Source organism: Macaca thibetana, chromosome 1 (assembly GCF_024542745.1).
Source record: "Macaca thibetana thibetana isolate TM-01 chromosome 1, ASM2454274v1, whole genome shotgun sequence".
Taxonomy (NCBI): Eukaryota; Metazoa; Chordata; class Mammalia; order Primates; family Cercopithecidae; genus Macaca; species Macaca thibetana.
In genome coordinates this window covers 127,613,753-127,639,423 of record NC_065578.1, presented here as the reverse complement: position 1 = coordinate 127,639,423, position 25,671 = coordinate 127,613,753, and the positions used below count along the sequence as shown (strand labels likewise).

General features: G+C 48.3%; 1 protein-coding gene across 1 annotated transcript in view; it reads right to left on the bottom strand.

Annotated features, from left to right (window-relative positions):
- The window catches only part of SLC50A1 (solute carrier family 50 member 1), a 54,729-nt gene that overhangs the window by 13,252 nt on the left and 15,806 nt on the right, over nt 1–25,671 (bottom strand). The window lies entirely within an intron of this gene.

Sequence of the window (25,671 nt, the reverse complement as noted above, 5' to 3'; positions counted from 1 at the left end):
TGTCTAGGTCTGGAGCAAGCTGGGTGCAGAAGCGTGCAGGGAAATTCTGGGCACTGACAGGACCTGGAGCCCTCTTTCCCTGCTTTGGCGCTGTCCCCAGTATTCTCATCTCACTCTGGGCATTGATCCCATCACTCCTCTATCCACTCCCCTATCCATATGGGGGTCCATCCTCCCCCCTACTGGAGCAGCCCTAGACACTGAGTGTTGTGATGAACTGGGTGTTGTGATGGGCACCGAGAGTGTAAGGATGGGTTTAAGATAAAATTACTACCTCGGGGAGCCTCCAGGCCAGTAGGGGATATTGACAAGCCACCAGGACAGCAAACTTGCTAAGTGCCCAAGCCCAGACTGCAGTCCTACCACTCACAGTCACACTGCCCTGACCCCTCCCGGAGCCCCTGCGGTGCCTGCTGTGCTGAGGGGAGAGTTGCAGGCACTGTGCCATTCAGAGACAACAGTAGGGACTTCTGTGCCTGGAGACTCGATCTGCTGACCAACTCTGGGGCCCCCTCCCAGTCCCTTCCTCATGCCAGCCCCCACCCTGCCCGGGTGGGTCTGCTCTCCATTCTTTCTTGGTGCTGCCTCTCACCTCAAAGTTGTGTGCCTGTGTTGGCTCCCAGCACATCACCTGCAGGCAAACATCTGCGCTTAGTGATGATAGCTGCCTGAGGTGTCTGTCTGTCTGTCTGCCTGTCTTCGTCTAGGAAATTCCTCCATGAGTCCTTTCTGGAAATTCCTGGGAGGGCTGAGGACTTGGGGGAGGCCCTGGCTGCCTGGAGGCAGCATTTCCACTTGGGAACAGGTGCAGGTACTGGATTGCGCCTCCTTTGCTGGGTGCCCTGCGGTTTGGGGTGGGGAAGGCCAGAGCTGCAGGGCCCTGGGGCAAGTGAAACCTGGTTCAGCCCCAGAGGGTATCTCTGGGCAATGGGGCGAGGCAGCAGGGGGAGGAGCAGAACCTGGGCTGAGAGCAATCTCTGTCCTACTCCCTCAAGGTCATTTTGAAACATAAAGTATACCCTTCCCCACTTTATTAGTAATGTGCACACATTTTTCAGAAGTTGGAAAATAGGCCGGGCACGGTGCTCATGCCTGTAATCCCAGCACTTTGGGAGGCTGAGGCGGGTGGATCACTTGAGGTCAGGAATTCGAGACCAGCCTGGCCAACATGGTGAAACCCCATCTCTCCTAAAAATACAAAAATTAGCTGGGTGTAGTGGTGGGTGCCTGTAATCCGAGCTACTTGGGAGGCTGAGGCAGGAGAATCACTTGAATCTGGGAGGTGGAGGTTGCAGTAAGCCAAGATCGCACCGCTGCACTCTAGCGTGGGCAACAGAGTGAGACTCCATCTCAAAAAAAAAAAAAAAAAGAGAGAACAGAAGGATAAAGGGAGGGGAGGACCACCTGCTGCTCTTAACGTTGGCCTCCCTGCCCTGCCAGCTTTTTGCTAGGGAAGAGATTTTGCTTGCTTTTAGACAATGTAATAAACATGACTCATTTCAATTGTGTGCTTCTTTTTTCCCTTTACAACAGAAAACATTTTCTATGTTATAAACTCTTTGTAAACAATGTTTTCAAGGGAGAGTAATGCTTCATTAGGTGAGTATTTCAGAGTTTGCCATTGCAATGAAAGCAGGACAGAAATGAACATATCCATGCACACTCAAACATCCCTCAGTTGCTGAGCAGTTGGGTTGATTGGCTCTTAGAATTTAGGACTATTGGCCGGGCGTGGTGGTTCATGCCTCTATTCCCAGCACTTTGGGAGGCTGAGGCAGACAGATCACGAGGTTAGGAGTTCGAGACCAGCTTGACCAACCTGGTGAAACCCCATCTCTACTAAAAATTCAAAAATTAGCCAGGCATGGTGGCGCGCACCTGTAATCCCAGCTACTCAGGAGGCTGAGGCAGGAGAATCACTTGAACCTGAGAGGTGGAGGTTGCAGTGAGCCAAGATCATGCCACTGTACTGCACTCCAGCCTGGGCGACACAGCAAGACTCTGAAAAAAATATATAGAGAGAACTTAGGACTATTAGGAGGCTGAGCTGAGAGGACTGTGTGAGACTAGGAGTTAGAAATTAGCCTGGGTGACATTTTGAGAACCCATCTCTACACAAAATAATAATAATAATAATAAGTTAGCCGGGGTACATAGTGCATGCTATGCTGGAGGCTGAGGCAGGAGGATCACTTGAGTCCGGGAGTTGAGGTTACAGTGAGCTATGACTGTGCCTCTACACTGCAGCCTGGGTGACAGAGCTAGACAGTCTCTAAAAAAGAACTTAGAAATAACCCTGCAATTGCCGGGCACAGTGGCTCACGCCTGTAATCCCAGCACTTTGGGAGGCCGAGGCGGGAGGATCACCTGAGGTCAGGAGTTCAAGATCAGCCTGGGCAACACGGTGAAACCGCATCTCTACCAAAAATACAAAATTAGCCGGGCATGGTGGCACATGCCTGTAATCCCAGCTACTTAGGAGGCTGAGGCATGAGAATTGCTTGAACCTGGGAAGCGCAGGATGCGGTGAGCCGAGATAGTGCCATTGCACTCCAGCCTTGGCAACAAGAGTAAATCTGTGTCTCACCAAAAAAGAAAAAAAAAAAAAAAAAAAAAGGAAATAACCCTGCCCTGCAATTGACTTTAACAACAAGCACTTATGGAGCACCTACTGTGGACCAGCTTACATTTGGGCATACGGATGTGTGACAAAACTTTGATATTGCCAAACCAAAGCCAGATCCTTTGATACTAGTCCAGTTATCTTCTTTTTTGTTTGTTTGTTTTGAGCTCTGTAGCCCAGGCTGGAGTGCAGTGGCCGGATCTCAGCTCACTGCAAGCTCCGCCTCCCGGGTTTACGCCATTCTCCTGCCTCAGCCTCCAGAGTAGCTGGGACTACAGGCACCCGCCACCTCGCCCGGCTAGGTTTTTTTTTGTATTTTTTTAGTAGAGATGGGGTTTCACTGTGTTAGCCAGGATGGTCTCGATCTCCTGACCTCATGATCCACCCGTCTAGGCCTCCCAAAGTGCTGGGATTACAGGCTTGAGCCACTGCGCCAGGCCCAGTTATCTTCTTGAGAATTGAAGTGACTACAACCTAAAAGATCTGTTTCTACTTAATCATCTATGGGCTACAGAGTAATTTCAACATCCTTTAGCATGGCATTTAAGGCCTTTGGCAACATGGCCCCCACACCACCTCTGTCTCATCTCCTGCCTCTCCCCTGAACATATTCTATAAAATTTCCTCCCCACATCCCACTCAGAAGGGGGCCAGACTCTGTGGGAGAAGGTGGAATTCTCCCCAGAAGTCCACTGCAGGAAAGAGGAAGTTAGATAAGATAGGAGAGTGGAAGGGAGATGAGATAGGCAGAAGCTCAGAAGGATGGGACTCAGGTTCCTGCACAGAAAGCAGCAGAAGGTGGTTTAGTTTTATTTATTTATTCATTTTTTTGAGACAGAGTCTCACTCTGTCACCCAGGCTGAGTGCAGTAGCGCAGTCTAGGCTCACTGCAACCTCTGCCTCCTGGGTTCAAGTGATTCTTGTGCCTCAGCTTCCTGAGTAGCTGGGATTACAGATGCCCACCACCATGCCCAGCTAATTTTTGTATTTTTAGTAGAGACAGGGTTTTGCCATGTTGGCCAGGCTGGTCTCAAACTCCTGACCTCAGGTGGTCCACCTGCCTCAGTCTCCCAAAGTGCTGGCATTATAGGCATGAACCATTGTGCCCGGCCAAAAGGTGTTTTATTTTGGGGCCTTTTCCACCAGAAATTTACTAATCATTTAAGTCAAACACGATACTGGGAGGCACTGGGGACTCTGAAATACAACCTTGTCCTAAAGAATGTATAATTCTGGGGCTGGATGTGGTGGCTCACGCCTGTAATCCTAGCACTTTGGGAGGCTGAGGCCGGTGGATCACAAGGTCAGGAGTTTAAGACCTGCCTGGCCAACATGGTGAAACCCCGTCTCTACTAAAAATACAAAAATTAGCCGGGCATGGTGGCGTGTGCCTGTAGTCCCAGCTACTCAGGAGGCTGAGGCAGAGAATTGCTTGAACCTGGGAGGTGGAGGTTGCAGTGAGCCAAGATCACACCACTGCATTCCAGCCTGGGTGACAGAGGGAGACTCCATCTCAAAGAAAAATAAAAAAAAAAAAAAGATGAAGAAGGTATAATTCTGGCAAATGTATAATTAGAATACATGACAAGAAGTATAACAGAGGTAGATGTAGCATAACAAGCTATGGACTCACAGAGGAAGGAAGTTTATCTGGGGTGAGGGGTGCTTCATAGAAGAAGGTCTATTTGAAATGGGCTTTGGAGAATAAGTAGGCATTCCCATTCAGGGAGAAGGGAACAAAGAACACAGGTAGAGAGGTGAGAGCTTGTGCAGTGAATACTCTGGCTCAGCTCTCTGTCCTCTGCTCCCCTAACTCTTGCCACTGGAGGAGATGGGGGGAGCAGAGGAGTGGCAGAGGAGGTGGGGAGGAGAGGACAGAGATAGGTGAGAACTGAGCCATAGGTATGAGGCTGGGAGAAGTCCGGGGTGGCTTGGTGGGCAGGAGTGCTCCTTATGGATAGGAAATGCAGGGGAGGAACAGGCCCAGGAAGGATGAATGGAGAGTTCAGTTTGGGACATTATATAAATTTCTGGCTGCAAATAACAGAATACCAGCTACTCGAAGTTTAAGTAAAGGGCTTACTTTCCCCCCGCAACAAGCAGTCTGGAAGTGAGACAGGAACTCAACAGTGTCACTGAAGGTCCAGTGTTTCCCCACCCCCTGCTGTCCTCAGGACCGTGGTCACAAGATGGCTGCTTCAGCCAGAGCGCTCCATTCTAGCTACAGGAGCCCCAGGAAGGAGGGTAGGGGGCCAGTGGTCCTCTCCTCCCATGGTGCTCTCCCTCTCTCTCTCTTTCTTTTTTTTTTTGAGACGAAGTCTTGCCCTGTTGCCTAGGCTGGAGTGCGGTGGCACAATCTCAGCTCACTGCAACCTCCTACTCTTGGGTTCAAGCGATTCTCCTGCCTCAGCCTCCTGAGTAGCTGGGATTACGGGTGCACGCTACCACCCCCAGGTAATTTTTTTGTATTTTTAGTAGAGACGGAATTTCACCATGTTGGTCAGGCTGGTCTCAAACTCCTGATCTCGTGATCCGCCCACCTTGGCCTCCCAAAGTGCTGAGATTAAAGGTGTGAGCCACCGCACCAGCCACCCCTCTCTCTTTTAAAAGCCTAGTCAAATGCAGGTGTGAGAAGGGAGAAAAGAGTAGAGCAAGCAGTTCAATCTGTAACTGACTGTGAACAAGTGAGATAACTCACTACCTTCTGACCAGCCCAAGGCTCTCTTTCATCTGGGAAGGAAATCTTTTCTAGCAACTCCCCAGACAAGGAACAGAACTAGCTCATGTGTCCACATGTCCGTTGCTACACCCATATCTACGAAGGAGAAGGGAGTGCTCTGACCGGGGCTGGGGCAGGGACCTATCCACCCCTGAATCTGTTCTGCTTCCCAAAGACACTGGAGTTCTATCAGCCTAGAAGCAGGGATTACATGGCTTTTGGGTAAGCAGTGAATAGTGTCTGCTGCAGTCATGTTGCATTTGAGAAACTAGTGGAACTTCCAGAATGAGTCCTGGGGGCAGTTGGAGGTGAGGGTCTGGAGCTCAGGAAGGTGAGAAGCTCAGAACAATTGTTGCTTGTGAACTCTGAGGCTCATGGGAAGTGTTTCTCCTAGACTGCAATGCTTCAGGCAGGGGAGAAGAGCAAAGAGGACATAGGGCCAGGAATCCCTTCCTTGTGATTATGGCTGGGGAGAAATCCGTCCTTTCCAGCTCCTCAACTTTGGCATCCAGGGTGGGAAAGCTGGGTGAGGGACGGCAGGAGGACATTCACTCTTGGTATAGCGGATAAACCTCTTTTCCACCCCTGGCTAAAATCTTTCACTATAACACAGTATATAAGACCAGGAGTTAGATACTTTTATTTCAGAAGCATTAGTTTTATACAATTTTTTTCTCTTTTTCTTTTTTTTGAGATGGAGTCTCGCTCTGTCGCCCAGGCTCAAATGCAGTGGCGTGATCTTGGCTCACTGCAAGCTCTGCCTCCCGGGTTCACACCATTCTCCTGCCTTAACCTCCCGAGTAGCTGGGACTGCAGGTGCCCACCAACACGCCCGGCAATTTTTTTTTTTTTTTTTTTTTGTAATTTTAGTAGAGTCGGGATTTCACCATGTTAGCCAGGATGGTCTCGATCTCCTGACCTCGTGATCCACCCACCTTGGCCTCCCAAAGTGCTGGGATTACAGGCATGCACCACCACGCCCTGCTAATTTGTGTATGTTTGGTAGAGACATGGTCTTACCATGTTGGCCAGGCTGGTCTCAAACTCCTGTCTTAAGTGATGTGCCTGCGTTGGCCTCCCAAAGTGCTGGGATTACAGGCATGAACCACTGTGCTCTGACTTTTTTTCTAATTCCAGAAGGAATACATGATTCGTGCAGAAGGCGTAGAGAAACACAAATGCAGAGAAAAAAAAAATCACCCATAGAAGTTAAGGCTCAGGAACATGCACATTTCTTGATTCTTTTCCCATGGCTCTGTAAGTTTTATGGTCAATATCTTTGAGAAGTTATAGTTTAATGCCCATGTTACAACCAACTTGGAATCCCTTACATTTGTGTAACATTTTATTACAGTCCAGTGTTTTCAGTTGTACATTTTATCACATACTATTTCCTCTTTATAGACTCCTACACATTGCGAGGTGGGCAAGGGCAGGAATTATATCCCCACTGACCAGGTGAAAAAACTAAGGCTCCAAAAGGTGATGGTATTCAGGACTCAGATGGGGGGCCAGGCACAGTGGCTTATGCCTGCAATCCCAGAACATTGGGAGGCTGATGTGGGCAAACTTGAGTTCAGGAATTCAAGACCAGCCTGGGTAATGTGGTGAAACCCCATCTCTCTCTCTTGTTTTTTCCTTGGAGACTGAGTCGCACTCTCACTCTCAGTGTGCATTTCCCCTTGCATAGTTCCCTCACAGGCAGACGGGGGCAAGCCCAGGAAGTAGAGGCTACAGTGAACCGAGATGGCACCACTGCACTCCAGCCTGGGCAACAGAGCGAGACCCTCTCTAAAAAAAAAAAAAAAAGAAAGAAAGAAAGAAAGAAAAAGTCGGGGTGAGGGGCTCACTCCTGTAATCCCAGCACTTTAGGAGGCCGGGCAGGCGGATCACCTGAGGTCAGGAGTTTGAGACCAGCCTGGCCAACATAGTGAAACCTCAGCTTTACTAAAAATGCAAAAATTAGTTGGGTGTGGTGGCACGTGCCTGTGGTCCCAGCTACTCGGGAGGCTGAGGCAGGAGAATATGGCTTGAACCCAGAAGGCGGAGGTTGCAGTGAGCCAAGATTGCACCACTGCACTCCAGCCTGGGCGACAGAGCAAGACTCAGTATCAAAAAAAAAAAGAACTCGGCCGGGTGCGGTGGCTCAAGCCTGTAATCCCACCACTTTGGGAGGCCGAGATGGGTGGATCACGAGGTCAGGAGATCGAGACCATCCTGGCTAACACGGTGAAACCCCGTCTCTACTAAAAAAATACAAAAAACTAGCCGGGCATGGTGGTGGGCGCCTGTAGTCCCAGCTGAGGCTGAGGCAGGAGAATGGTGTAAACCCGGGAGGCAGAGCTTGCAGTGAGTCGAAATGGTGCCACTGCACTCCAGCCTGGGCAACAGAGCGAGACTCTGTCTCAAAAAAAAAAAAAAAAGAACTCAAATGGGTACACTTGATGGGGCTTGGATCTACACCATGCTATTCCTTTTACACCCCACTTGCCTGGCTCTCCTGGGGATAAAGGAAAGCCTTGGCACCAAGTGCTGTATCTGCTGGGAGCAAATGTGGGGAGTCAGTAGAGAAGGTAAAGGAAAGAGCTAGAGAGGGGGCTGGGTGTGGGACAGTCTCAGAGGGAACCTGAGGCGGTTTGTGGGACAGGTTCTGAGATGCAGTCCCCCAGGGCTTAAGCTCACCCTGGCCTGTCCCTGCAGGCAGGTGGGAGATGTCCAGATAATGGACAGCTCATTTGTTTGTTTGTATAACAGGTGCTGTGCCTAAGTGTGGCAAGATACACCCAAGCCACATCCGATAAGGCAGCTAGTGAACAGGGAGACAGTGCAGAGAGGAGTGGGGTCTGGGGCCCAGATGTGGAAACTTGGGAAAGTTACTTAACCTCTCTGAGCCTCACCTTTTATTCATCATAAAATGGGGTCAAGACTACCTTCTCTATGCAATTATTAATATTATTATTATAAATTTATTTATTTTGAGATGGAGTTTCGCTCTTGTTGCCCAGGCTGGAGTGCAATGGTGCGATCTCAGCTCACCGCAACCTCCGCCTCCCCAGTTCCAGCAATTCTCCTGCCTCAGCCTCCCAAGTAGTTGGGACTACTACAGGCGCCCGCCACCACACCCCACTAATTTTGTTTTTTTTTGTATTTTTAGTAGAGACGGAGTTTCACTGTGTTAGCCAGGATGGTCTCGATTTCCTGACCTCCTGATCCGCCCGCCTCAGCCTCCCAAAGTGCTGGGATTACAGGCGTGAGCCACCAGCCTGGCCTCCATGCAATTATTGCAGGGATCAAATGAAATAATAGATGTGTGGGCCTGGCGCTAAGCCTGGGGAGCGGGTTGTGCATAAGCACGGAGTGCATTTCCCCTCGCATGGTTCCACAGGCAGACGGGAGCAAACGTGCTGATAGTGAGGGTAAGGATATAGGGAAGTGGGGAGGAGTCCCAGGACCACAAATGGTAGTATGTGGTAAATACCCTAGGATGAGGTGGCCGAGAGTGCTGAGGTTCCGTGAGGGCAGAGTGATGAGTAGGGGAAGTGACTTTTGAGGATTCTCAGGTGGGGATGGTGGGCAAGGGCGTTCCATGTCCAAAGGAATCCTATGGGCCACACTGCCCTGCCCCTGCAGGGGCCAGGGAAAGGTGACGGGGAAGATCCGTCCCCCAGAGCTCCTTCTTCCCTCCTTCCTGGTCCTTTTTCCTCCCCTGGCTCCACTGTAGTCTCCCCCACCCTCCCCTGCTCTCCTTCTTCCTCTTGGCTCTAACATCATCAAGTCCACCAACCTGGGCCGGGCACTGGTGGGTCTGGGGGACCCTTTTTTTCTTTTTTCTTTCTTTTTTTTTGAGATGGAGTCTCACTGTGTCACCAAGGCTGGAGTGCAGTGGCGTCATCTCGGCTCACTGCAAGCTCCGCCTCCCGAGTTCACGCCATTCTCCTGCCTCAGCCTCCTGAGTAGCTGGGACTACAGGCGCCCGCCACCTCGCCTGGCTAATTTTTTGTATTTTTAGTAGAGACAGGGTTTCACCGTGGTCTCAATCTCCTGACCTCGTGATCCACCCGCCTTGGCCTCCCAAAGTGGTGGGATTACAGGCCTGAGCCTCCGCGCCTGGCCAGGTCTGGGAGACCCTGAGCTTCGTCTTAAACAGGAATAGGACTTGACTAAGTAATGGTGGGGGGAGGGTACAAAAAGCACTGAAGAGACAGAGTTTGGGCAGGGGGAATAGGGAGGAGGCCAGGAACCACCCAGAGAGGTGGGGCAGGAGAAAACAAATAGCTGGAATGCCAGGTGGAATGCGGTAAATTCCTCGGGGAAGGCACACTGCACTGTGGGACTCAAAAAAGAACAACTCTCCTGGCACAAACCCCCATGTCTGGGGAAGTGTTGGCGTCCTAGGGGAGGTCCTTTGGAGACTGGGCTTATCAGGAAATTGGTTTTAAATGGGCTGAGGGCATTCCAGATTGGGCTGGAGAAGGGCCCTTGGGCAAAAGAAGCAAGCTGAGGGGATTGTATTTAACTGGGAAGTTGCCCTGGGAATAGTAACAGCATCAGCTCATGTTTATAGAACATGTTCTCTATTCCAGGCTCATTTGAAGCACTTTGTGTACATGAATGCACTTAATCTTCACAGTCACCATAAGAGGTAGGTAGAATTATTATATTTTATTTATTTATTTATTTATTTATTTATTTATTTTGAGATAGGGTCTCACTTTGTCGCCCAGGCTGGAGTGCAGTGGCATCATCATAGCTCACTACAGCCTCGACCTCCTGGTTCAAGTGAGCCTTTCCCTCAGCCTCTTGAGTACCTTTGACCGCAGGTGCAAGCCACTAACGCCCAGCTAATTTCTGTATTTTTAGTAGAGATGGGTTTTCCTCATGTTGGCCAGGCTGGTGTCGAACTCCTGACCTTAAGTGATCTGCCGACCTCGGCCTCCCAAAATGCTGGGATTACAGTTGTGAGCACTTTAAATTTAATTTGCTGAAATACAACTCCTTGCAATTTCTTCAAAACACAGGTCTGCTCCTGATTTCCTTGGCTTGTTTATGGTTTGAGTGGGATCACCCCATCTCCCAGGTGCAGTAGCGGGCAATATCCGGAGACTGGCCAGTTCCAGCACAACAGCCCCAGGCCACAGGGATTGGTTTGGGGAAGGGAATGTAGTCTAAGACAGGATAAAGGGGAATCTCCGAAAAAAATTGAGGGGAATGGAAGCTGGGCAAGCAAACAAGCAGATTTAACTAGAAGAGCCTGGCAGCTTGAGGTTGCAGAAAGGAGGGAAGGATGTTTTTGAGGGATGGGGAAACCCAGGCCCAGTTGTTGATAAAGAGGAAAGAAGTGAGAGCCTATACCCAGATCATCTGCCGCTTCCCCAGGCCTCACCTAGGTGAAAAGCTTGGTACTTGGGAGGCTGAGGTGGGAGGATCCACTAGAGCCAAGGGGTCTGAGGCTGCAGTGCACTCCAGCCTGGGCAACAGAGTGAGAGCCTGTCTTTATTTATTAGTTTTTTTGAGACACAGTCTCACTCTTGTTGCTCAGGCTGGAGTGCAGTGGCGCAATCTCGCCTCACTGCAACCTCCACTTCCCGGGTTCAAGCGATTCTCCTACCTTAGCCTCCCAAGTAGGTGGGTTTACAGGCGTTCGCCACCACGCCCATATAATTTTTGTGTTTTTGGTAGACACGGGGTTTCACCATGTTGGCCATGCTGGTCTTGACCACCTGATCTCAAGCGATCCACCCGCCTTGGCCTCCCAAAATGCTGGGATTACAGATGTGAGCCACCGTACCTGGCCCCAAGAGCCTGTCTTTAAAAAGAGAGAGAAAAAAAAAAAAAAGTTTGGGCTTTGGAGAGAGACTGCAAAGATTTGAATCCCAGCTCCATCACTTATTTGGATATGACCCTGGGCCAATCACATCTGTGCCTCAGTTTCCTCATTTATGAAATGAGGATGATAATAATAGTGCCCACTCTTTGGATCATGATGAGGACGAAACGAGATAATGTATGTAAAGTACTTAGAATGGCTGGCTTGTTTGGCATATAGAAAGACCTCAGGGTTATTATTAATATTGTTATTATTTTTTTTTTCCTTTTTGAAATGGAGTCTTGCTCTGTCGCCCAGGCTGGAGTGCAATGCTGCAATCTTGGCTCACTGCAAGCTCCGCCTCCTGGGTTCACGCCATTCTCCTGCCTCAGCCTCCCTAGTAGCTGGGATTACAGGTGCCCGCCACCACACCCGGCTAGTTTTTTGTATTTTTAGTAGAGACGGGGTTTCACCGTATTAGCCAGGGTGGTCTCGATCCCCTGACCGCGTGATCCACCCTTCTTGGCCTCCCAAAGTGCTGGGATTACAGGCGTGAGCCACCACGCCTGGCCTGCAGCGAGATTTCTAGTCCTCTGTGAGGATGACGGTTTTGCCACAGAGCCATTTGGGAGCTTCCTCAGCCCCTCCCGCAGGCAACCATGCTCCTGTGAGGTGTTCCTCCTGGCTGTGGCAATTTCTGACTCCAGTGTGCACACAGCCATCACACTCCCCATAGATGGTCTGCCACGGCGCCCCCTGGGACAGCAGCACAGCCAAGTCCTTCTGCAGAAAGCTTGGGCCAGGCAAGGGACCACCTGCCCGGGGTGAGGGCAGTCAAGCATAAGGGGGCGGGAGCTGAGGACACAGCAGATAATTTACCACACCAGGTGGGGCTGGGCCCCTTGCACAGGTTAGGGGCGAGTCCTGTCTCCAACTCTGGGCTGTACTTAGTCACTAAAGGTGCAGAGCCAGGCCCCCCAGGCCCCACGGCCCTCATCAAATCCATTTGTCTATCTCCTCCCCACACCCTTCCACAGGTCAAGGACACACCAAGATCTTCCTTCCCTCTGCCTCATCCCCTCATCCCTATTTTTCTCTGGACAAACCTTTAAAAAAAGGGGAAAAAAAAAAGGCCAGGCACGACGGCTCATGCCTGTAATCTCAGCACTTTGGGAGTCTGAGGCGGGTGGATCACCTGAACTCAGGAGTTTGAGACTAGCCTGGCCAACATGGTGAAACATGGTGAAACCCTGTCTCTACAAAAATACAAAAATTAGCCGGGCATGATGCTGGGTGCTTGTCATTCCAGCTACTCGGGAGGCTGAGGCAGGAGAATCACTTCAACCAGGAGGTGGTGGAGGTTGCAGTGGCGAGATTGCACCACTTCATTCCAACCTGGGCAAAAGAGCAAGACTGTCTCAAAAACAAACAAACAAAAAGCAGCTGGGCGCGGTGGCTCACACCTGTAATCCCAGCACTTTGAGAGGCCGAGGTGGGCATATCACCTGAGGTCAGGAGTTCGAGACCAGCTTGGCCAAACTGGTGAAACCTTGTCTCTACTAAAAATGCAAAAAATTAGCTGGGTGTGAGGTGGGCACCTGTAATCCCAGTTACTGGGAAGCTGAGGCACGAGAATCGCTTGAACCGCAGAGGCAGAGGTTGCAGTGAGCCGAGATTGCACCACTGCACTCCAGCCTGGGCGACAGAGAGAAAAAAAGAAGAAGAAAAAAAAATACAACAAACAAACAACAACAGCAGAAGTTAACTGGAGACCCCCATTTGTGAACCAGTGAGAGGGACAGTGGATGAGGAGGCTGGTGTGGCGTCCTGAGGGCATCCTGTGGATAAGGCACTGGGCCAGGGGCTGGGGCCCTGAGGTTTCACTCCTCCCAGGTCTAGAGGGGTCCATCCTACCCCTGCTGCCAGGAGAGGGGCCTTTCCTCTGCCCCACAGCGCCTGGGTCTAGGAACTGTCTGATTCACCGCCAGGAAACCTTCTCCTTGAGATGTTTCTTCATAGGTCATCCCAGAGCCTGCTAAATGCTTTTGTCCTAGGCTGGCTGTGTGGCTGGTGGTCTGTGGAATGGGGTAAGTGTCTCCTCTTCACTGGCTACCAGGAGAGCACATAAAATAAACATGATTTAAAAAGCCAGTGCCCACAGAAGACACAGATGAAATGTAAAAAAAAATAAAAAAGAAAAAGAAAATAAAAATAAACAACCCCCCAGAAACCCCAGGTCCCCAAGCTGGGTGGGATGTGGAGTAAGCCAGTTTGCGGTGACATTTATATAAGGGGCTTGGTTCCTCCCTCAGGCAAGTCAAGCAAGTTGTAAAATTTGAGGGCACATTTTAAAATTGTTTAAAATCCTCCAAATGTGTTTCCTGTCTGGCACGGTGGAGGGGGCGTTGGTAATACATGTGCATGTGTGGCCTGGAGGACGTGTTAACGACCAGGTTTAGAGGCAGAGATGCAGAAGAGCCGGCAAGAACCAGGGGCAAGAAAAGGGGTCTGTTGTTGTCAGGGTGTGTGTTCCCAGTGTTGGAATGTGTGGAAGGGGCCTCTGGTCCTGCGGGGGTGGTTTAGTCTGGGAAATTAGCATCTTTTTTAAAGTCACTCTATTATAAATCATTAGTTAAAGGCCTTCGGGGCTAATAATACAGGTATGTGGTTTTTACTTCTGAAGCAAGCAGGTGTGATAATATTTGACAACACATCAGAATTAGAATAGAGCGACATGCAGTTTGATAAATTAGATGGTGACAATTAGACCCCCGCACATCGTGGCCTCTACCTTTGCCTAAGCTGTTCCCTCTGCCTGGGACGCCTTCACCAGCTGTCAAATCCTACTCATCCTTCCCAGCCTGGCTCCATACCATCTCCCCACAGAGCGAATTAATCACTCTTTCGTCTGGGCCCCTGTGACATTTTGTCTTTTACAATGTTTACTTTATTCTTTCTCTTCTGAAATTTAGCCGAATATGTGTCCCTTCCCCATCACAAGTCCTTTGAGGACCAGAACTGTGTCTTGGCTGTTGTCTTCCCTGCAGTTCCGTGCCCAGTGTGGGATCTTGGTTAATGTTTATTGAATTAAACTTCTTCTTCTTCTTTTTATAAGGGAATTACTTTGCAGAAAATTAAAAAACCCATATTGACATGGACCCAACTTGGTAAAAGCCATTACACTTAAGGTTGTTTTTTTGAGATGGAGTCTTGCTCTGTCGCCCAGGCTGGAATGCGGTGGCATGATCTCGGTTCACTGCAACCTCTGCCTCTTGGGTTCAAGCAATTCTCCTGCCTCAGCCTCCTCAGCAGCTGGGACAACAGGTGTGCACCACCACATCTGGCTAATTTTTTATTTTTAGTAGAGACAGGGTTTCACAATGTTGGCCAGGCTGGTCTCGAACTCCTGACCTCAGGTGATCCACCTGCCTCAGCCTCCCAAAGTGCTGGGATTATAGGCGTGAGCCACTGTGCCTGGCCTACACTTAAATATTTTAAAATATTTCATGCTCTGAACTTTGCATCATTCAGAGTATAGATGTAGGCTGGTGCAGTGGCTTCAGCCTGTAATCTCAGCACTTTGGGAGAATCGTTTGAGCCCAGAGATTTAAAACCAGCCTGGGCTGGTTTTAGTGATACCACCATCTCTACAGAAAATTTAAAAAATAGCCAGGTGTGGTGGTGCGCGCCTGTAGTCCCACCTGCTTGGGAGGCTGAGGTAGGAGGATCACTTGAGCCCAGGAGGTTAAGGCTACAGTGAGTCAAGGTCATGCTACTGCACTCCAGCCTCAGTTACAGAACAAGACCCTGTCTAAAAACAGACAGACAAACAAACAAACACCAAAATAGAGTACAAAATTAATTGTGTTGAATTTAGAACTGATGGAATTCAAAATATAATTTGAAGAAAATGTGGTTTTATTTAGTTGTTATGATACATAATGCCTATCTTGCAAGGAAATCTTTTGTTTGGTGATAGCATTTATGAGGGGTAAGAAAACCTGTGGCAAATTTGTCTTTATTATGAAATTTCCTGGCACTTGATTGATGAAGGATGGTGCCACTCCAGCCACTGGGCACTTATTCTCTGCAGTAGCTTCTGGGCTAGATATCATGGAACACAAGACTGAGCATGGAAGGAACATGATTCGTATGAATAATTCAAAGGCAACCAAAATGCTGCTTCGTTAAGTGGGAAAGTTAAAGGGGGTGGCAATCTGTAAGTCTAGCTGTTGTGTTCAGCTTTTGAAAATGAGAAAGAAAGAAAAGAAAAGAGAGAGGCCGGGTGCGGTGGCTCATGCCTATAATGCCAGCACTTTGGGAGGCTGAGACAGGTTGATCACCTAAGGTCAGGAGTTCGAGACCAGCCTGACCAACATGGTGAAACCCTGTCTGTACTAAAAATACAAAATTAGTTAGGTGTGGTGGTGGGTGCCTGTAATCCCAGCTACTTAGGAGGCTGAGTCAAGAGAACTGCTTGAACCTGGGAGGTAGAGGTTGCAGTGAGCCAAGGTTGTGCCATTACAGTCCAGCCTGGGCGACAGAGCAAGACTCCATCAAAAAAAAGAAGAAAGAGAGAGAAGGGAGGAAGGGAGGAAGGAAAGAAGGGAGGAAGGGAGGAAGGAAAGAAGGGAGGAAGGGAGGAAGGGAGGAAGGGAGGAAGGAAGGGAGGAAGGAAGGAAGAAAGGAAGGAAGGAAGAAAGGAAGGAAGGAAGGAAGAAAGGAAGGAAGGAAGGAAGAAAGGAAGGAAGGAAGGAAGAAAGGAAGGAAGGAAGGAAGAAAGGAAGGAAGGAAGGGAGGGAGGAAGAAAGGGAGGGAGGGAGGGAGGGAGGAAGGAGAAACAAAGATACCTTGTAGAACCTTGGTGTTAAATAGTGAGCCTGTATTGGAACAGCACTGAGGCAGGTGCCTGCTGGGCTCTGACATGAAGGTGGGCATTCATGCCTTTTTGCTTTGCTTCCCTGTTGCCCCTAGGATGTGGTACATGGGAAGAAATAGGTGCTTAGGGACCAGGCAGACCTAGGGTTTAAATACTAACTAGCAATGGTATTGAGTCTCAGTTCCCTCATCTGCAAAGTGAAGAGAATAATAAATACCTCACAAGGATTTGTGACACTTGTAAACTGCCCAGCATAGCACCTGGCAGATGTAAGTGCACAGGCACGTTAGCTCTCCCACTCAGCCTTGCAGACTCCCCTCCAACCTCTCCCTGCAGCCCATCTACGCCACCCTTTCTTCAGATTTAGGCTGGTTTCGCAAATGAAAATATGGGATACTCAGTTAAATTTGAATTGCAGATAAACAACGAATAGTTTTTTAGTATTAAGTATGTCCAATAGAATATTTGGGAGATATGCTAAGAAAAAATTCATTCATTACCTGAAATTCAAATTCAACTGGGAGTTCTGTAGTTTATCTGGCAACACTATGCTAAGTTCCACGTCCTCCAGGAAGGACAGCTTGGTGATGTCTCCACCCTCTGAACTCCTGTAGCCTTTCGTGACTTTGACACTTTCCTGACACCCAGGAAGCAACACATTGTTACTTATTAGTAATAACAACTACAACTACTTATCCAGCGTCCACAATATACCAGACACGTGGGAGCTTTATACAACCTGTCACATTAACCCTCCAAGGCTGGAAGGAGTGTCACCTTGGGAGCACTGGAGGGTCAGTGCCGCCCAGCTGGCACACAGTGGCGTTGTGCTTCAGGCTCAAGTCTGCAGGACTGGACTCCAAAGCCCACACTGCAGCTCCTGATGGGCAGTGAGTGAGACTCCCCCAAGGCCTCCGCCAGTGTCCGGCACACAGTGGCATCTGCCTGGGTTTATGGCTGTAGAGAGTGATGTTCCAAAGCAGCAACACCAGCATCAGAATTGATTTGGGGAATCTCGGGATTGTGATTTGTCTTAAACCACATTATGGCAAAGACATGGGTTTTCAGACAAGAACAGGAATGTTTCTAAACTTCCAGAAATTTCTAGGGGGCTGGCTGTTTGCTTTCGTGTGTGGATAACTCCAGCATTGCTGCCTGAAGTATTGTGACACCAGCCCCTGAGCAAAGTCCTCCTTGATATGGCTTGTGACATGGTGTGATGTGTGATGTGGCATGCACGTGGTGTTTGACACAGGGCTGGAGCTGGTCGGGACTGAAGACATCCACATTCTTATAAGATTTTTTGGTTCAAGTTTGGGAATCAGCTGCGTGCAGCTGTAGTCCCCTTTGGAGGGGATGTTCAGCGTAATTAAGCAGCCCTTTCTGATACCTGATCCCCGTGGATGTGCTTCACCCGGACACAGAGGACCTGGGCGTGAAGATTATCCACTCCTGGGGTCGGGGGCAGGATAGGTTTATGGTCACCAAATGGAAATGCATCTCCTTCTGTTGTTCGGACCTCACTTGTCATATTAATGTTACTTCCTTGCTTGGCTTCAAAGTTAGACAAATGCGGGATGGTCAAGCCCATTCAGTTCCCAGGAGAGAAAGAAGTGGCTGTGACAAGCAGGCCTGGGTGCAGCTAGGGATGCACCTGGGGTGGGCATGGCCTTCCTCCCCATTAGGCTGGCTGTCTCTTCCTCTCAGCCTTCTTTTGTCTCTTTTTATTCCCATTCTAATTTCTTTATATTTTTACTTTAAAAAATTGTTTTTAGAGGCAAGGTCTCATTCTGTTGCCCAGGCTGGAGTGTAATGGGGCGATGTCGGCTCACTGCAACCTCCGCCTCCCAGGTTCAAGCAATTCTCCTTCCTCACCCTCCCGAGTAGCGAGGATTACAGGCGCCCACCACCATGCCCGGCTAATTTTTGTTTTGTTTTGTTTTGCTTTTTGACACCAAGTTTCGCTCTTGTTGCCCGGGCTGGAGTGCAATGGCGCAATCTCACCTCACTGCAACCTCCACTTCCCAGGTTCAAACAATTCTCCTTCCTCAGCCTCCCAAGTAGCTGGGATTACAGGCGCCCGCCACCACGCCCAGCTAATTTTTTGTATTTTTAGTAGAGACAGGGTTTCACCATGCTGGCCAGAGTGGTCTCAAATTCCTGACCTCAGGTGATCCACCCACCTTGGCCTCCCAAAGTACTGGGATTACGGGTGTGAGCCACCACACCTGGCCTAATTTTTATATTTTTAGTAGAGACAGGATTTTACCACATTGGCCAGGCTGGTCACAAACTCCTGACCTCAAGTGATCCCCCTGCCTTGGCCTCCCAAAGTGCTGGGATTACAGGCATGCCCAGCCTAGTCCTATTCTTCACACACAGTTGAGAGATCCTTTAATGTATTTAATTTAATTTACTTATTTTAAAGGGACAGGATCTTGCTGTGTTGATGCTACAGTGCAGTGGCATAATCACAGCTCACTGTAACCTTGAACTCTTGGGCTCCAGCGATCCTCCCACCTCAGCCTCCCAAGTAGCTAGGACTACAGGCACGTACCACCACACCAGGCTAATTTTTTTTTTTTTTTTTTGTAGAGAAAGGATCTCACTATGTTACCAGACTGGTCTCAAACTCCTGGCCTCAAGCAGTCCTCCCAGTGGAGTTACAAAGCGTTGAGCCATCACACCTGGCCTCAAGAGATCCTTTAAAGTGTAACTCTTATCCTGTGCTCCCCTGGCCAAACCCTCCAGTGGCTCCCAGTCACATTTACAGTGAGAGTCAGATGCACACTGTGGTCTCCCAATCCCCTGACGCCCGCCTCCACCATTTCTCAACTCATTTCCCTCCTTACATACCATTCTCCAGTCACACTGGGCTTCTTCATGCTCCTCGACCTCCTCGGCCATGCTCCAGCCTCAGGGAATTTGTACTTTGAAACCGAGGAAGCGAAACTCTCCTCCAATACATAATTTGGCTCAATCAAATGTTCCCTGCAGTGACAGTCTTTCCTGATGGCTACAGCATGCACAATGGAGCATGCTCACACACACACATGCAGACACACAGACACACACGCCTCTTACTCTATCCTCTTTTTTTTTCTTGGCTCACTGCAGCCTCCATCTCCCAGATTCAAGCGATTCTCCTGCCTCAGCCTCCTGAGTAGCTAGGACTACAGGCATGTGCCACCACGCCTGGCTAATACTTGTATTTTTAGTAGAGACAGGGGTTTCACCATGTTGACCAGGCTGGTCTTGAACTCCTGACCTCAAGTGATCCACCCGCCTTGGTCTCCCAAAATGCTGGGATTACAGGCGTGAGACGCCGTGCCCGGCCGTATCCTATCTATCTATCTATCTATCTATCTATCTATCTATCTATCTAATATTCTTTTCTATTTTATGTTTCTCCCCAGCTGACTATAAGCTTCATAAGGCAGGGACTTTGTTCCATACTGTAGAGAACATATCCAGAAAAAAGTTCTGAGCACAAAGGAGGATCTTAAAAAACAGGAAGGGCATTGCTGTATTCTCAGGAACACCAGAGTGGCTTTGAGGAGTAGATACATAAAAATGGCAGCCTTGTATGCTGCTCCCTTCCCCCTAACTGTTTCCTGAGAGCCAGGTTTACACTTCCAGGAATAAGATTAGAGAACTCTTCTGGAAAAATTCCAGAGAATGGTCTCAGACCAAAGATTGACATTTAGAACAAATGAGAAGCCACTAGATGTCCTTTTATTCTTGCCTTCCACCCTTACTCCCTTCTGCACCTACTATTGAACACGTGCTATGCGCTAGAAAACATTCTAGGTGCTGGGACTCTATCTATAAACAGAACTGCCGTAGATCCTCGCCTTGAGGAGCTTACGTGCCAGAGGGTGTGCCGTGGAAAGCCAGGTGTACGGTCACCCAACAGCACTTTGTCCTGCTTCATGCAGAAATGTGAGTGGAGAGCCACCAAGGGGAAAAAGAGACCAGAGCACAGAGAAAAAGAAATCAAAGGGAAATAGGAATCATTCAGGGAGTAGAAGAGAACCTTTAAAATGGCAATTAGTATTTTTAGAGAGGTAAGAGATTATTCATAAAATGAGAACCAGGTTATATTAAAAAATAAAATAAGGCCAGGCGCAGTGGCTCATGCCTGTAATGCCAGCACTTTGGGAGGCAGAGGCGGGTGGATTACTTGAGGCCAGGAGTTCAAGACCAGCCTGGCCAACATAGTATACTGCCTTCTCTACTAAAAATACAAAAATTAGCTGGGCATGGTGGCGCACGCCTGTAATCTCAGCTGCTCAGGAGGCTGAGGGAGGAGAATTGACTTGAGCCTGGGAGGCGGAGGTTGCAGTGAGCCAAGATCGTGCTACTGCACTCCAGCCTGGGCCACAGAGTGAGACCCTGTCTCAAAAAAACTAAACTACTCAGAAATTAAATATAGGTAAGTAAAAACAATTAACCAAAGGAATGGCAAGTCTGAGAAAATCTCTGAGAAAGCAGAGTAATTGGACAAAGAGTTGGGGAACAAAGGAGAAAAATAGAAAAATTAGAGAATTAATCCAGGAGACTGAACATTCAACTATAAAAGAGAAGAGACGGGAGGAAGTTATCCAAGAAATAATACAAAACACTTTCTTCCTCCATTTCCTCCTTTCTTTTCCTCCCTTCCTCCTTCCCTCCCTCCCTTTCTCTCTCTCTCCTCTCTCACTCTCTCCTTTCTTTTCTTGATAAGGAGTCTTGCGCTGTTGCCCAGGCAGGAGGGCAGTGTGGCGTGATCTCAGCTCACTGCAACCTCCGCCTCCTGGGTTCAAGTGATACTCCTGCCTCAGCCTCCCAAGTAGTTGGGACTACAAGTGCCTGCCACCATGCCTGGCTAATTTTTGTATTTTCAGAAGAGATGAGGTTTTGCCATGTTGGTCAGGCTGGTCTCCAATTCCTGACCTCAGGCAATCACTCACCTTGGCCTCCCAAAGTGCTGGGATTACAGGCATGAGCCACCGTGCCCAGCCAAGAAACTTTCTAAGAACTGAAAATTTAGAATGACTGATAAAGATTAGTATTCATACACAGGATCAGGAATCTGTTCTGACTTGGATTTCTCAATAGCAGCGCTAGAAACTGGGATAGCTGAATCAGTGACCTTGAACTTCTGAGGTAATATGTTTTCCAACTTAGAATTCTACTTCCAGCTAATCTAACAATCAAGAATGGGGTTAGTGCCGGGCGTGGTGGCGCATGCCTGTAATCCCAGCTACTCAAGAGGCTGAGGAAGGAGAATTGCTTGAACCCGGGAGGTGGAGGTTGCAGTGAGCCGAGATCGCACCACTGCATTCCAGCCTGGATGACAGAGCAAGACTCCATCTTAAGAAACAAACAGCCGGGCGCAGTGGCTCAAGCCTGTAATCCCAGCACTTTGGGAGGCCGAGACGGGCGGATCACAAGGTCAGGAGATCGAGACTATCCTGGCTAACACAATGAAACCCCGTCTCTACTAAAAAATACAAAAAAAACTAGCCGGGCGAGGTGGCGGGCGCCTGTGGTCCCAGCTACTCGGGAGGCTGAGGCAGGAGAATGGTGTAAACCCGGGAGGCGGAGTTTGCAGTGAGCTGAGATCTGGCCACTGCACGACAGCCTGGGCCACAGAGCGAGACTCCGTCTCAAAAAAAAAAAAAAAAAAAAGAAAGAAAGAAAGAAAGAAACAAACAAACAAACAAAAAGAATGGGGTTAGAATAAAGGGCACCATGACACAAAACATTTACTTCCCATGCAGTGTTTCTCAGGCAGCTTTGGAGCTGTGCTCTACAAAATGCAGGAAGAATTGAGAAACAGAAAGATTGAGACATAGTATCCAGAAAACAATGCTGATATGCCAGAAAGAGTGGAAAGGCATTCCCAGAATGTTGGTAAAGGGAAGCTCCACGATGGCACCAGCTTATCAGAACCAAAGAACCACCACCCGAGATTAGAGCAAAGGAGTACAGGATTCCAGGAAGGGTGTCTCCAAGAAAAAAGGCGCTGCTAGGCTACTGGCTGAGTTTGACTCTATTGAGAGGAAGGATCTATCAGTGAGTTAAGGGGTAAATTAATAAGAAGTAAAAAGAAAAACAAACTAAATTAAATAAACCAGGCAATTTCAAAATTTGAATTCATTTTTGAATAGGCAATACATTCACATGGTTCAAAACTCAAAATAAGCTGGCACAGTGGCTGTGCCTATAGTCCCAGCTACTCAGGAGGCTGAAGCTGGAGGATCACTTGAGCGCAGGAGCTCAACGCCAGCCTGGGCTGTAACATAGTAAGGCTCCTGTCTCTAAAACAAAAACAAACCAGAGTCAAGTACCTAGTCTCCCCACAAACAGGCAGCCATTTTTATTAGTTTCTTATGTACACTGCCAGTGTGGTGTTGCTGTTGTTTTTTAAATTGTGGTTATGGCCCAGCATGGTGGCTCACGCTTGTAATCCCAGCACTTTGGGAGGCTGAGGCAGGCGAATCACTTGAGGTCAGCAGTTCAAGACCAGCCTGGACAACATGATGAAACTAAATATAAAAATTAGCTGTCTCTACTAAAATATAAAAATTAGCTGGACATAGTGGTGCATGCCTGTTCCAGCTACTCAGGAGGCTGAGGCAGGAGAATCGCTTGAACCCTGGAGGCGGAGGTTGCAGTGAGCCAAGATTGAGCCACTGCCCTCTAGCCTGAGCGACAGAGCCAGACTCTGTCTCAAAATAAATAAAAAATAAATAAATAAATAAATAAATAAATAAATAAAGTGGTTAAAGGCTGGGCTCTGTGGCTCACACCTGTAATCCCAGCACTTTGGGAGGCCGAGACAGGTGGATCACCTGAGGTCAGGAGTTTGAGACCAGCCTGGCTGACATGGTGAAACCCCATTTCTACTAAAAATACAAAAATTAGCTGAGCACGGTGGAGCACACCTGTAATCCCAGCTACTCGGGAGGCTGAGGCAGGAGAATCACTTGAACCTGGGAGGTGGAGGTTGCAGCAAGCTGAGATTGCACCATTGCACTCCAGCCTGGGTGACAGAGCGAGACTTCGTTTCAAAAAAAAAAAGAAAAAGTGGTTAAAAACACAACAACACATAACAAAAAATTTACCATTGTAACCTTTTTTTGTGTTTTTGTTTGTTTGTTTTGTTTTGTTTTGTTTTGAGACGGATGGAGTCTCTCTCTGTCGTCCAGGCTGGAGTGCAGTGGTGCGATCTCAGCTCACTGCAAGCTCTGTCTCCAGGGCTCATGCCATTCTCCGCCTTAGCCTCCCGAGTAGCTGGGACTACAGGTGCCAGCCACCACGCCCGGCTAATTGTTTTGTATTTGTAGTGGAGACAGGGTTTCACCGTGTTAGCCAGGATGGTCTCGATCTCCTGACCTCGTGATCTGACCGCCTCTACCTCCCAGAGTGCTGGGATTACAGGCGTGAGCCACTGCGTCCGGCCATTTTAACCATTTTTACATGTCCAATTTAGTAGTGTTGTCTATATTCACATTGCTGTGTTCCAGTGGTTTTTTTTGTTTGTTTGTTAAATAAGGTACAAGTAAATAGAAACACACCAAATACACTATCTTATATTTCTGGCGTACTATATACATTGTTCTACACTTTGCTATTTTCACTTTACAATACATCCCGGAGCTCCTTCTTGGAGAACTTCTTTACTCCTTTGTCTAGTAGCTTAGTTCCATTGCATGGATGTACAGTAGTTTATTTAGCCAGTCCTCCATAGGACACTTGGGTTGTTTCCAATACTTTACTATTGTCAGTGAATGCCACAATGAATAAGTATATACATACTTTGTTTCAAATGTGCATAGACATCACTACCGGACACATTCCCAGAAGGGGGATTGCTAGGTTAAGGGGTAAATGCATTTGTCATTTTGCTTGGTATCTCCAAATCCCCTTCCATGTGAGTGATACAGCTTTGCCCTCCCACTGGCAACATATGAAAATGCCTGTTCCCTAAAGCCACATCAACAGACTGTGTTGTAAACCTTTGGATTTTTGCCACGCTGATAAATGAGAAGTGCTGTCTTGGTGTGGTTTTAATTTTCATTTCTCTTATGTGTGAGATTGAACATCCTTTTAAACATTTAAAAGCCATTTGCATTTCCTTTCAGTAAAGTGTGAGACTGAGCATCCTTTTAAACATTTAAAAGACACTTGCATTTCCTTTCAGTAAACTGTTCGTGTTCTTTGGCTATTTTTCTCTCTCTCTCTCTTTTTTTTTTGAAACGGAGTCTCACTCTGCTGCCCAGGCTGCAGTGGCACAATCTTGGCTCACTGCAACCTCTGCCTCCCAGATTCAAGCAATTCTCCTGCCTCAGCCTCCCGAATAGCTGGGATTACAGGCATGCCCCACCACACCTGGCTAATTTTTTTGAATTTTTAGTAGAGACCGGGTTTCACCATATTGGCCAGGCTCATCTCCAACTCCTGACCTTGTGATCTGCCCACCTCGGCCTCCCAAATTGGTAGGATTACAGGCGTGTGCCACCACTCCCAGCCTCTTTGGCCATTTCTCTATTGGGTTATTGGTCTTTCCAGTTAGTTATTAATTCCAAGGAAAAGAAAAAGTTTTTAAAGAAATAGAATGAATCATAGTATATTATGTGAGTCAATTGTGAATAATTGTTACAGTTTAATAACCATCTAAATGCTAAATATTGATTTAACCAAAAATTTTGGATTTGCCTCTATTGGGAGGGCATAGGTGAAACGTGTGTGTCCGTGCATTGAGAGGCAGGACACAGAGAACTGAATCCTCATCTTTCATGAGAGGAAGTCAATAGAGCAGGTCTAACATTGAATAAAGAAAAAGAAAAAAGAGAAAAACAGCGGTGCAAGCTTCTTATTTAGATATATAAAGGTAAACTGGGTGTAGCGGTGCACAACTGCAGTCTCATCTACTTGGGAGGCTGGGGGAGGATTGTTTGAGCCCAGGAATTTAAGGGTACAGTGAGCTATGATTATGCCACTGCACTCCAACCTGGGCAACAGAGTGAGGCCCTGTCTCTAAAAATAAAACAAAATAAAAAGAAATATGGGCCGGGCGTGGTGGCTCAGGCCTATAATCCCAGCACTGTGGGAGGCCGAAGCAGGCAAATCACCTGAGGTCTGGAGTTTGAGATGAGCCTGGCCAACATGGAGAAACCATATCCCTACTAAAAATACAAAATTAGCCAGGTATACTGGCACACACATGTAGTCCCAGCTACTCACTGGGACTACAAAAAAATGAAGGTAAATATCAGAAGGAACTAGAGGATTAGAGAGTGGTTGCCTATGTGATGTGAGATTGGGAGCTGGAGAAGGGTGTGGCAGGATGTGCCACTTTCCTTTTTTTTTTTTTTTTTAGATGGAGTCTTGCTTTGTTGCCCAGGCTGGAGTGCAGTGGCACCATGTCTGCTCACTGCTGCAACCTCCTCCTCCTGGGTTCAAGTGATTCTCCTGCCTCAGCCTCCCGAGTAGCTGGGATTACAGGCGTGTGCCACCATGCCCAGCTAATTTTTGTATTTTTAGCAGAGGTGGGGTTTCACCATGTTAGCCAGGCTGGTCTCAAACTCCTGACCTCAAGTGATCCACAAGCCTCAGCTTCCCAAAGTGCTGGGATTACAGGTGTGAGCTGCCAC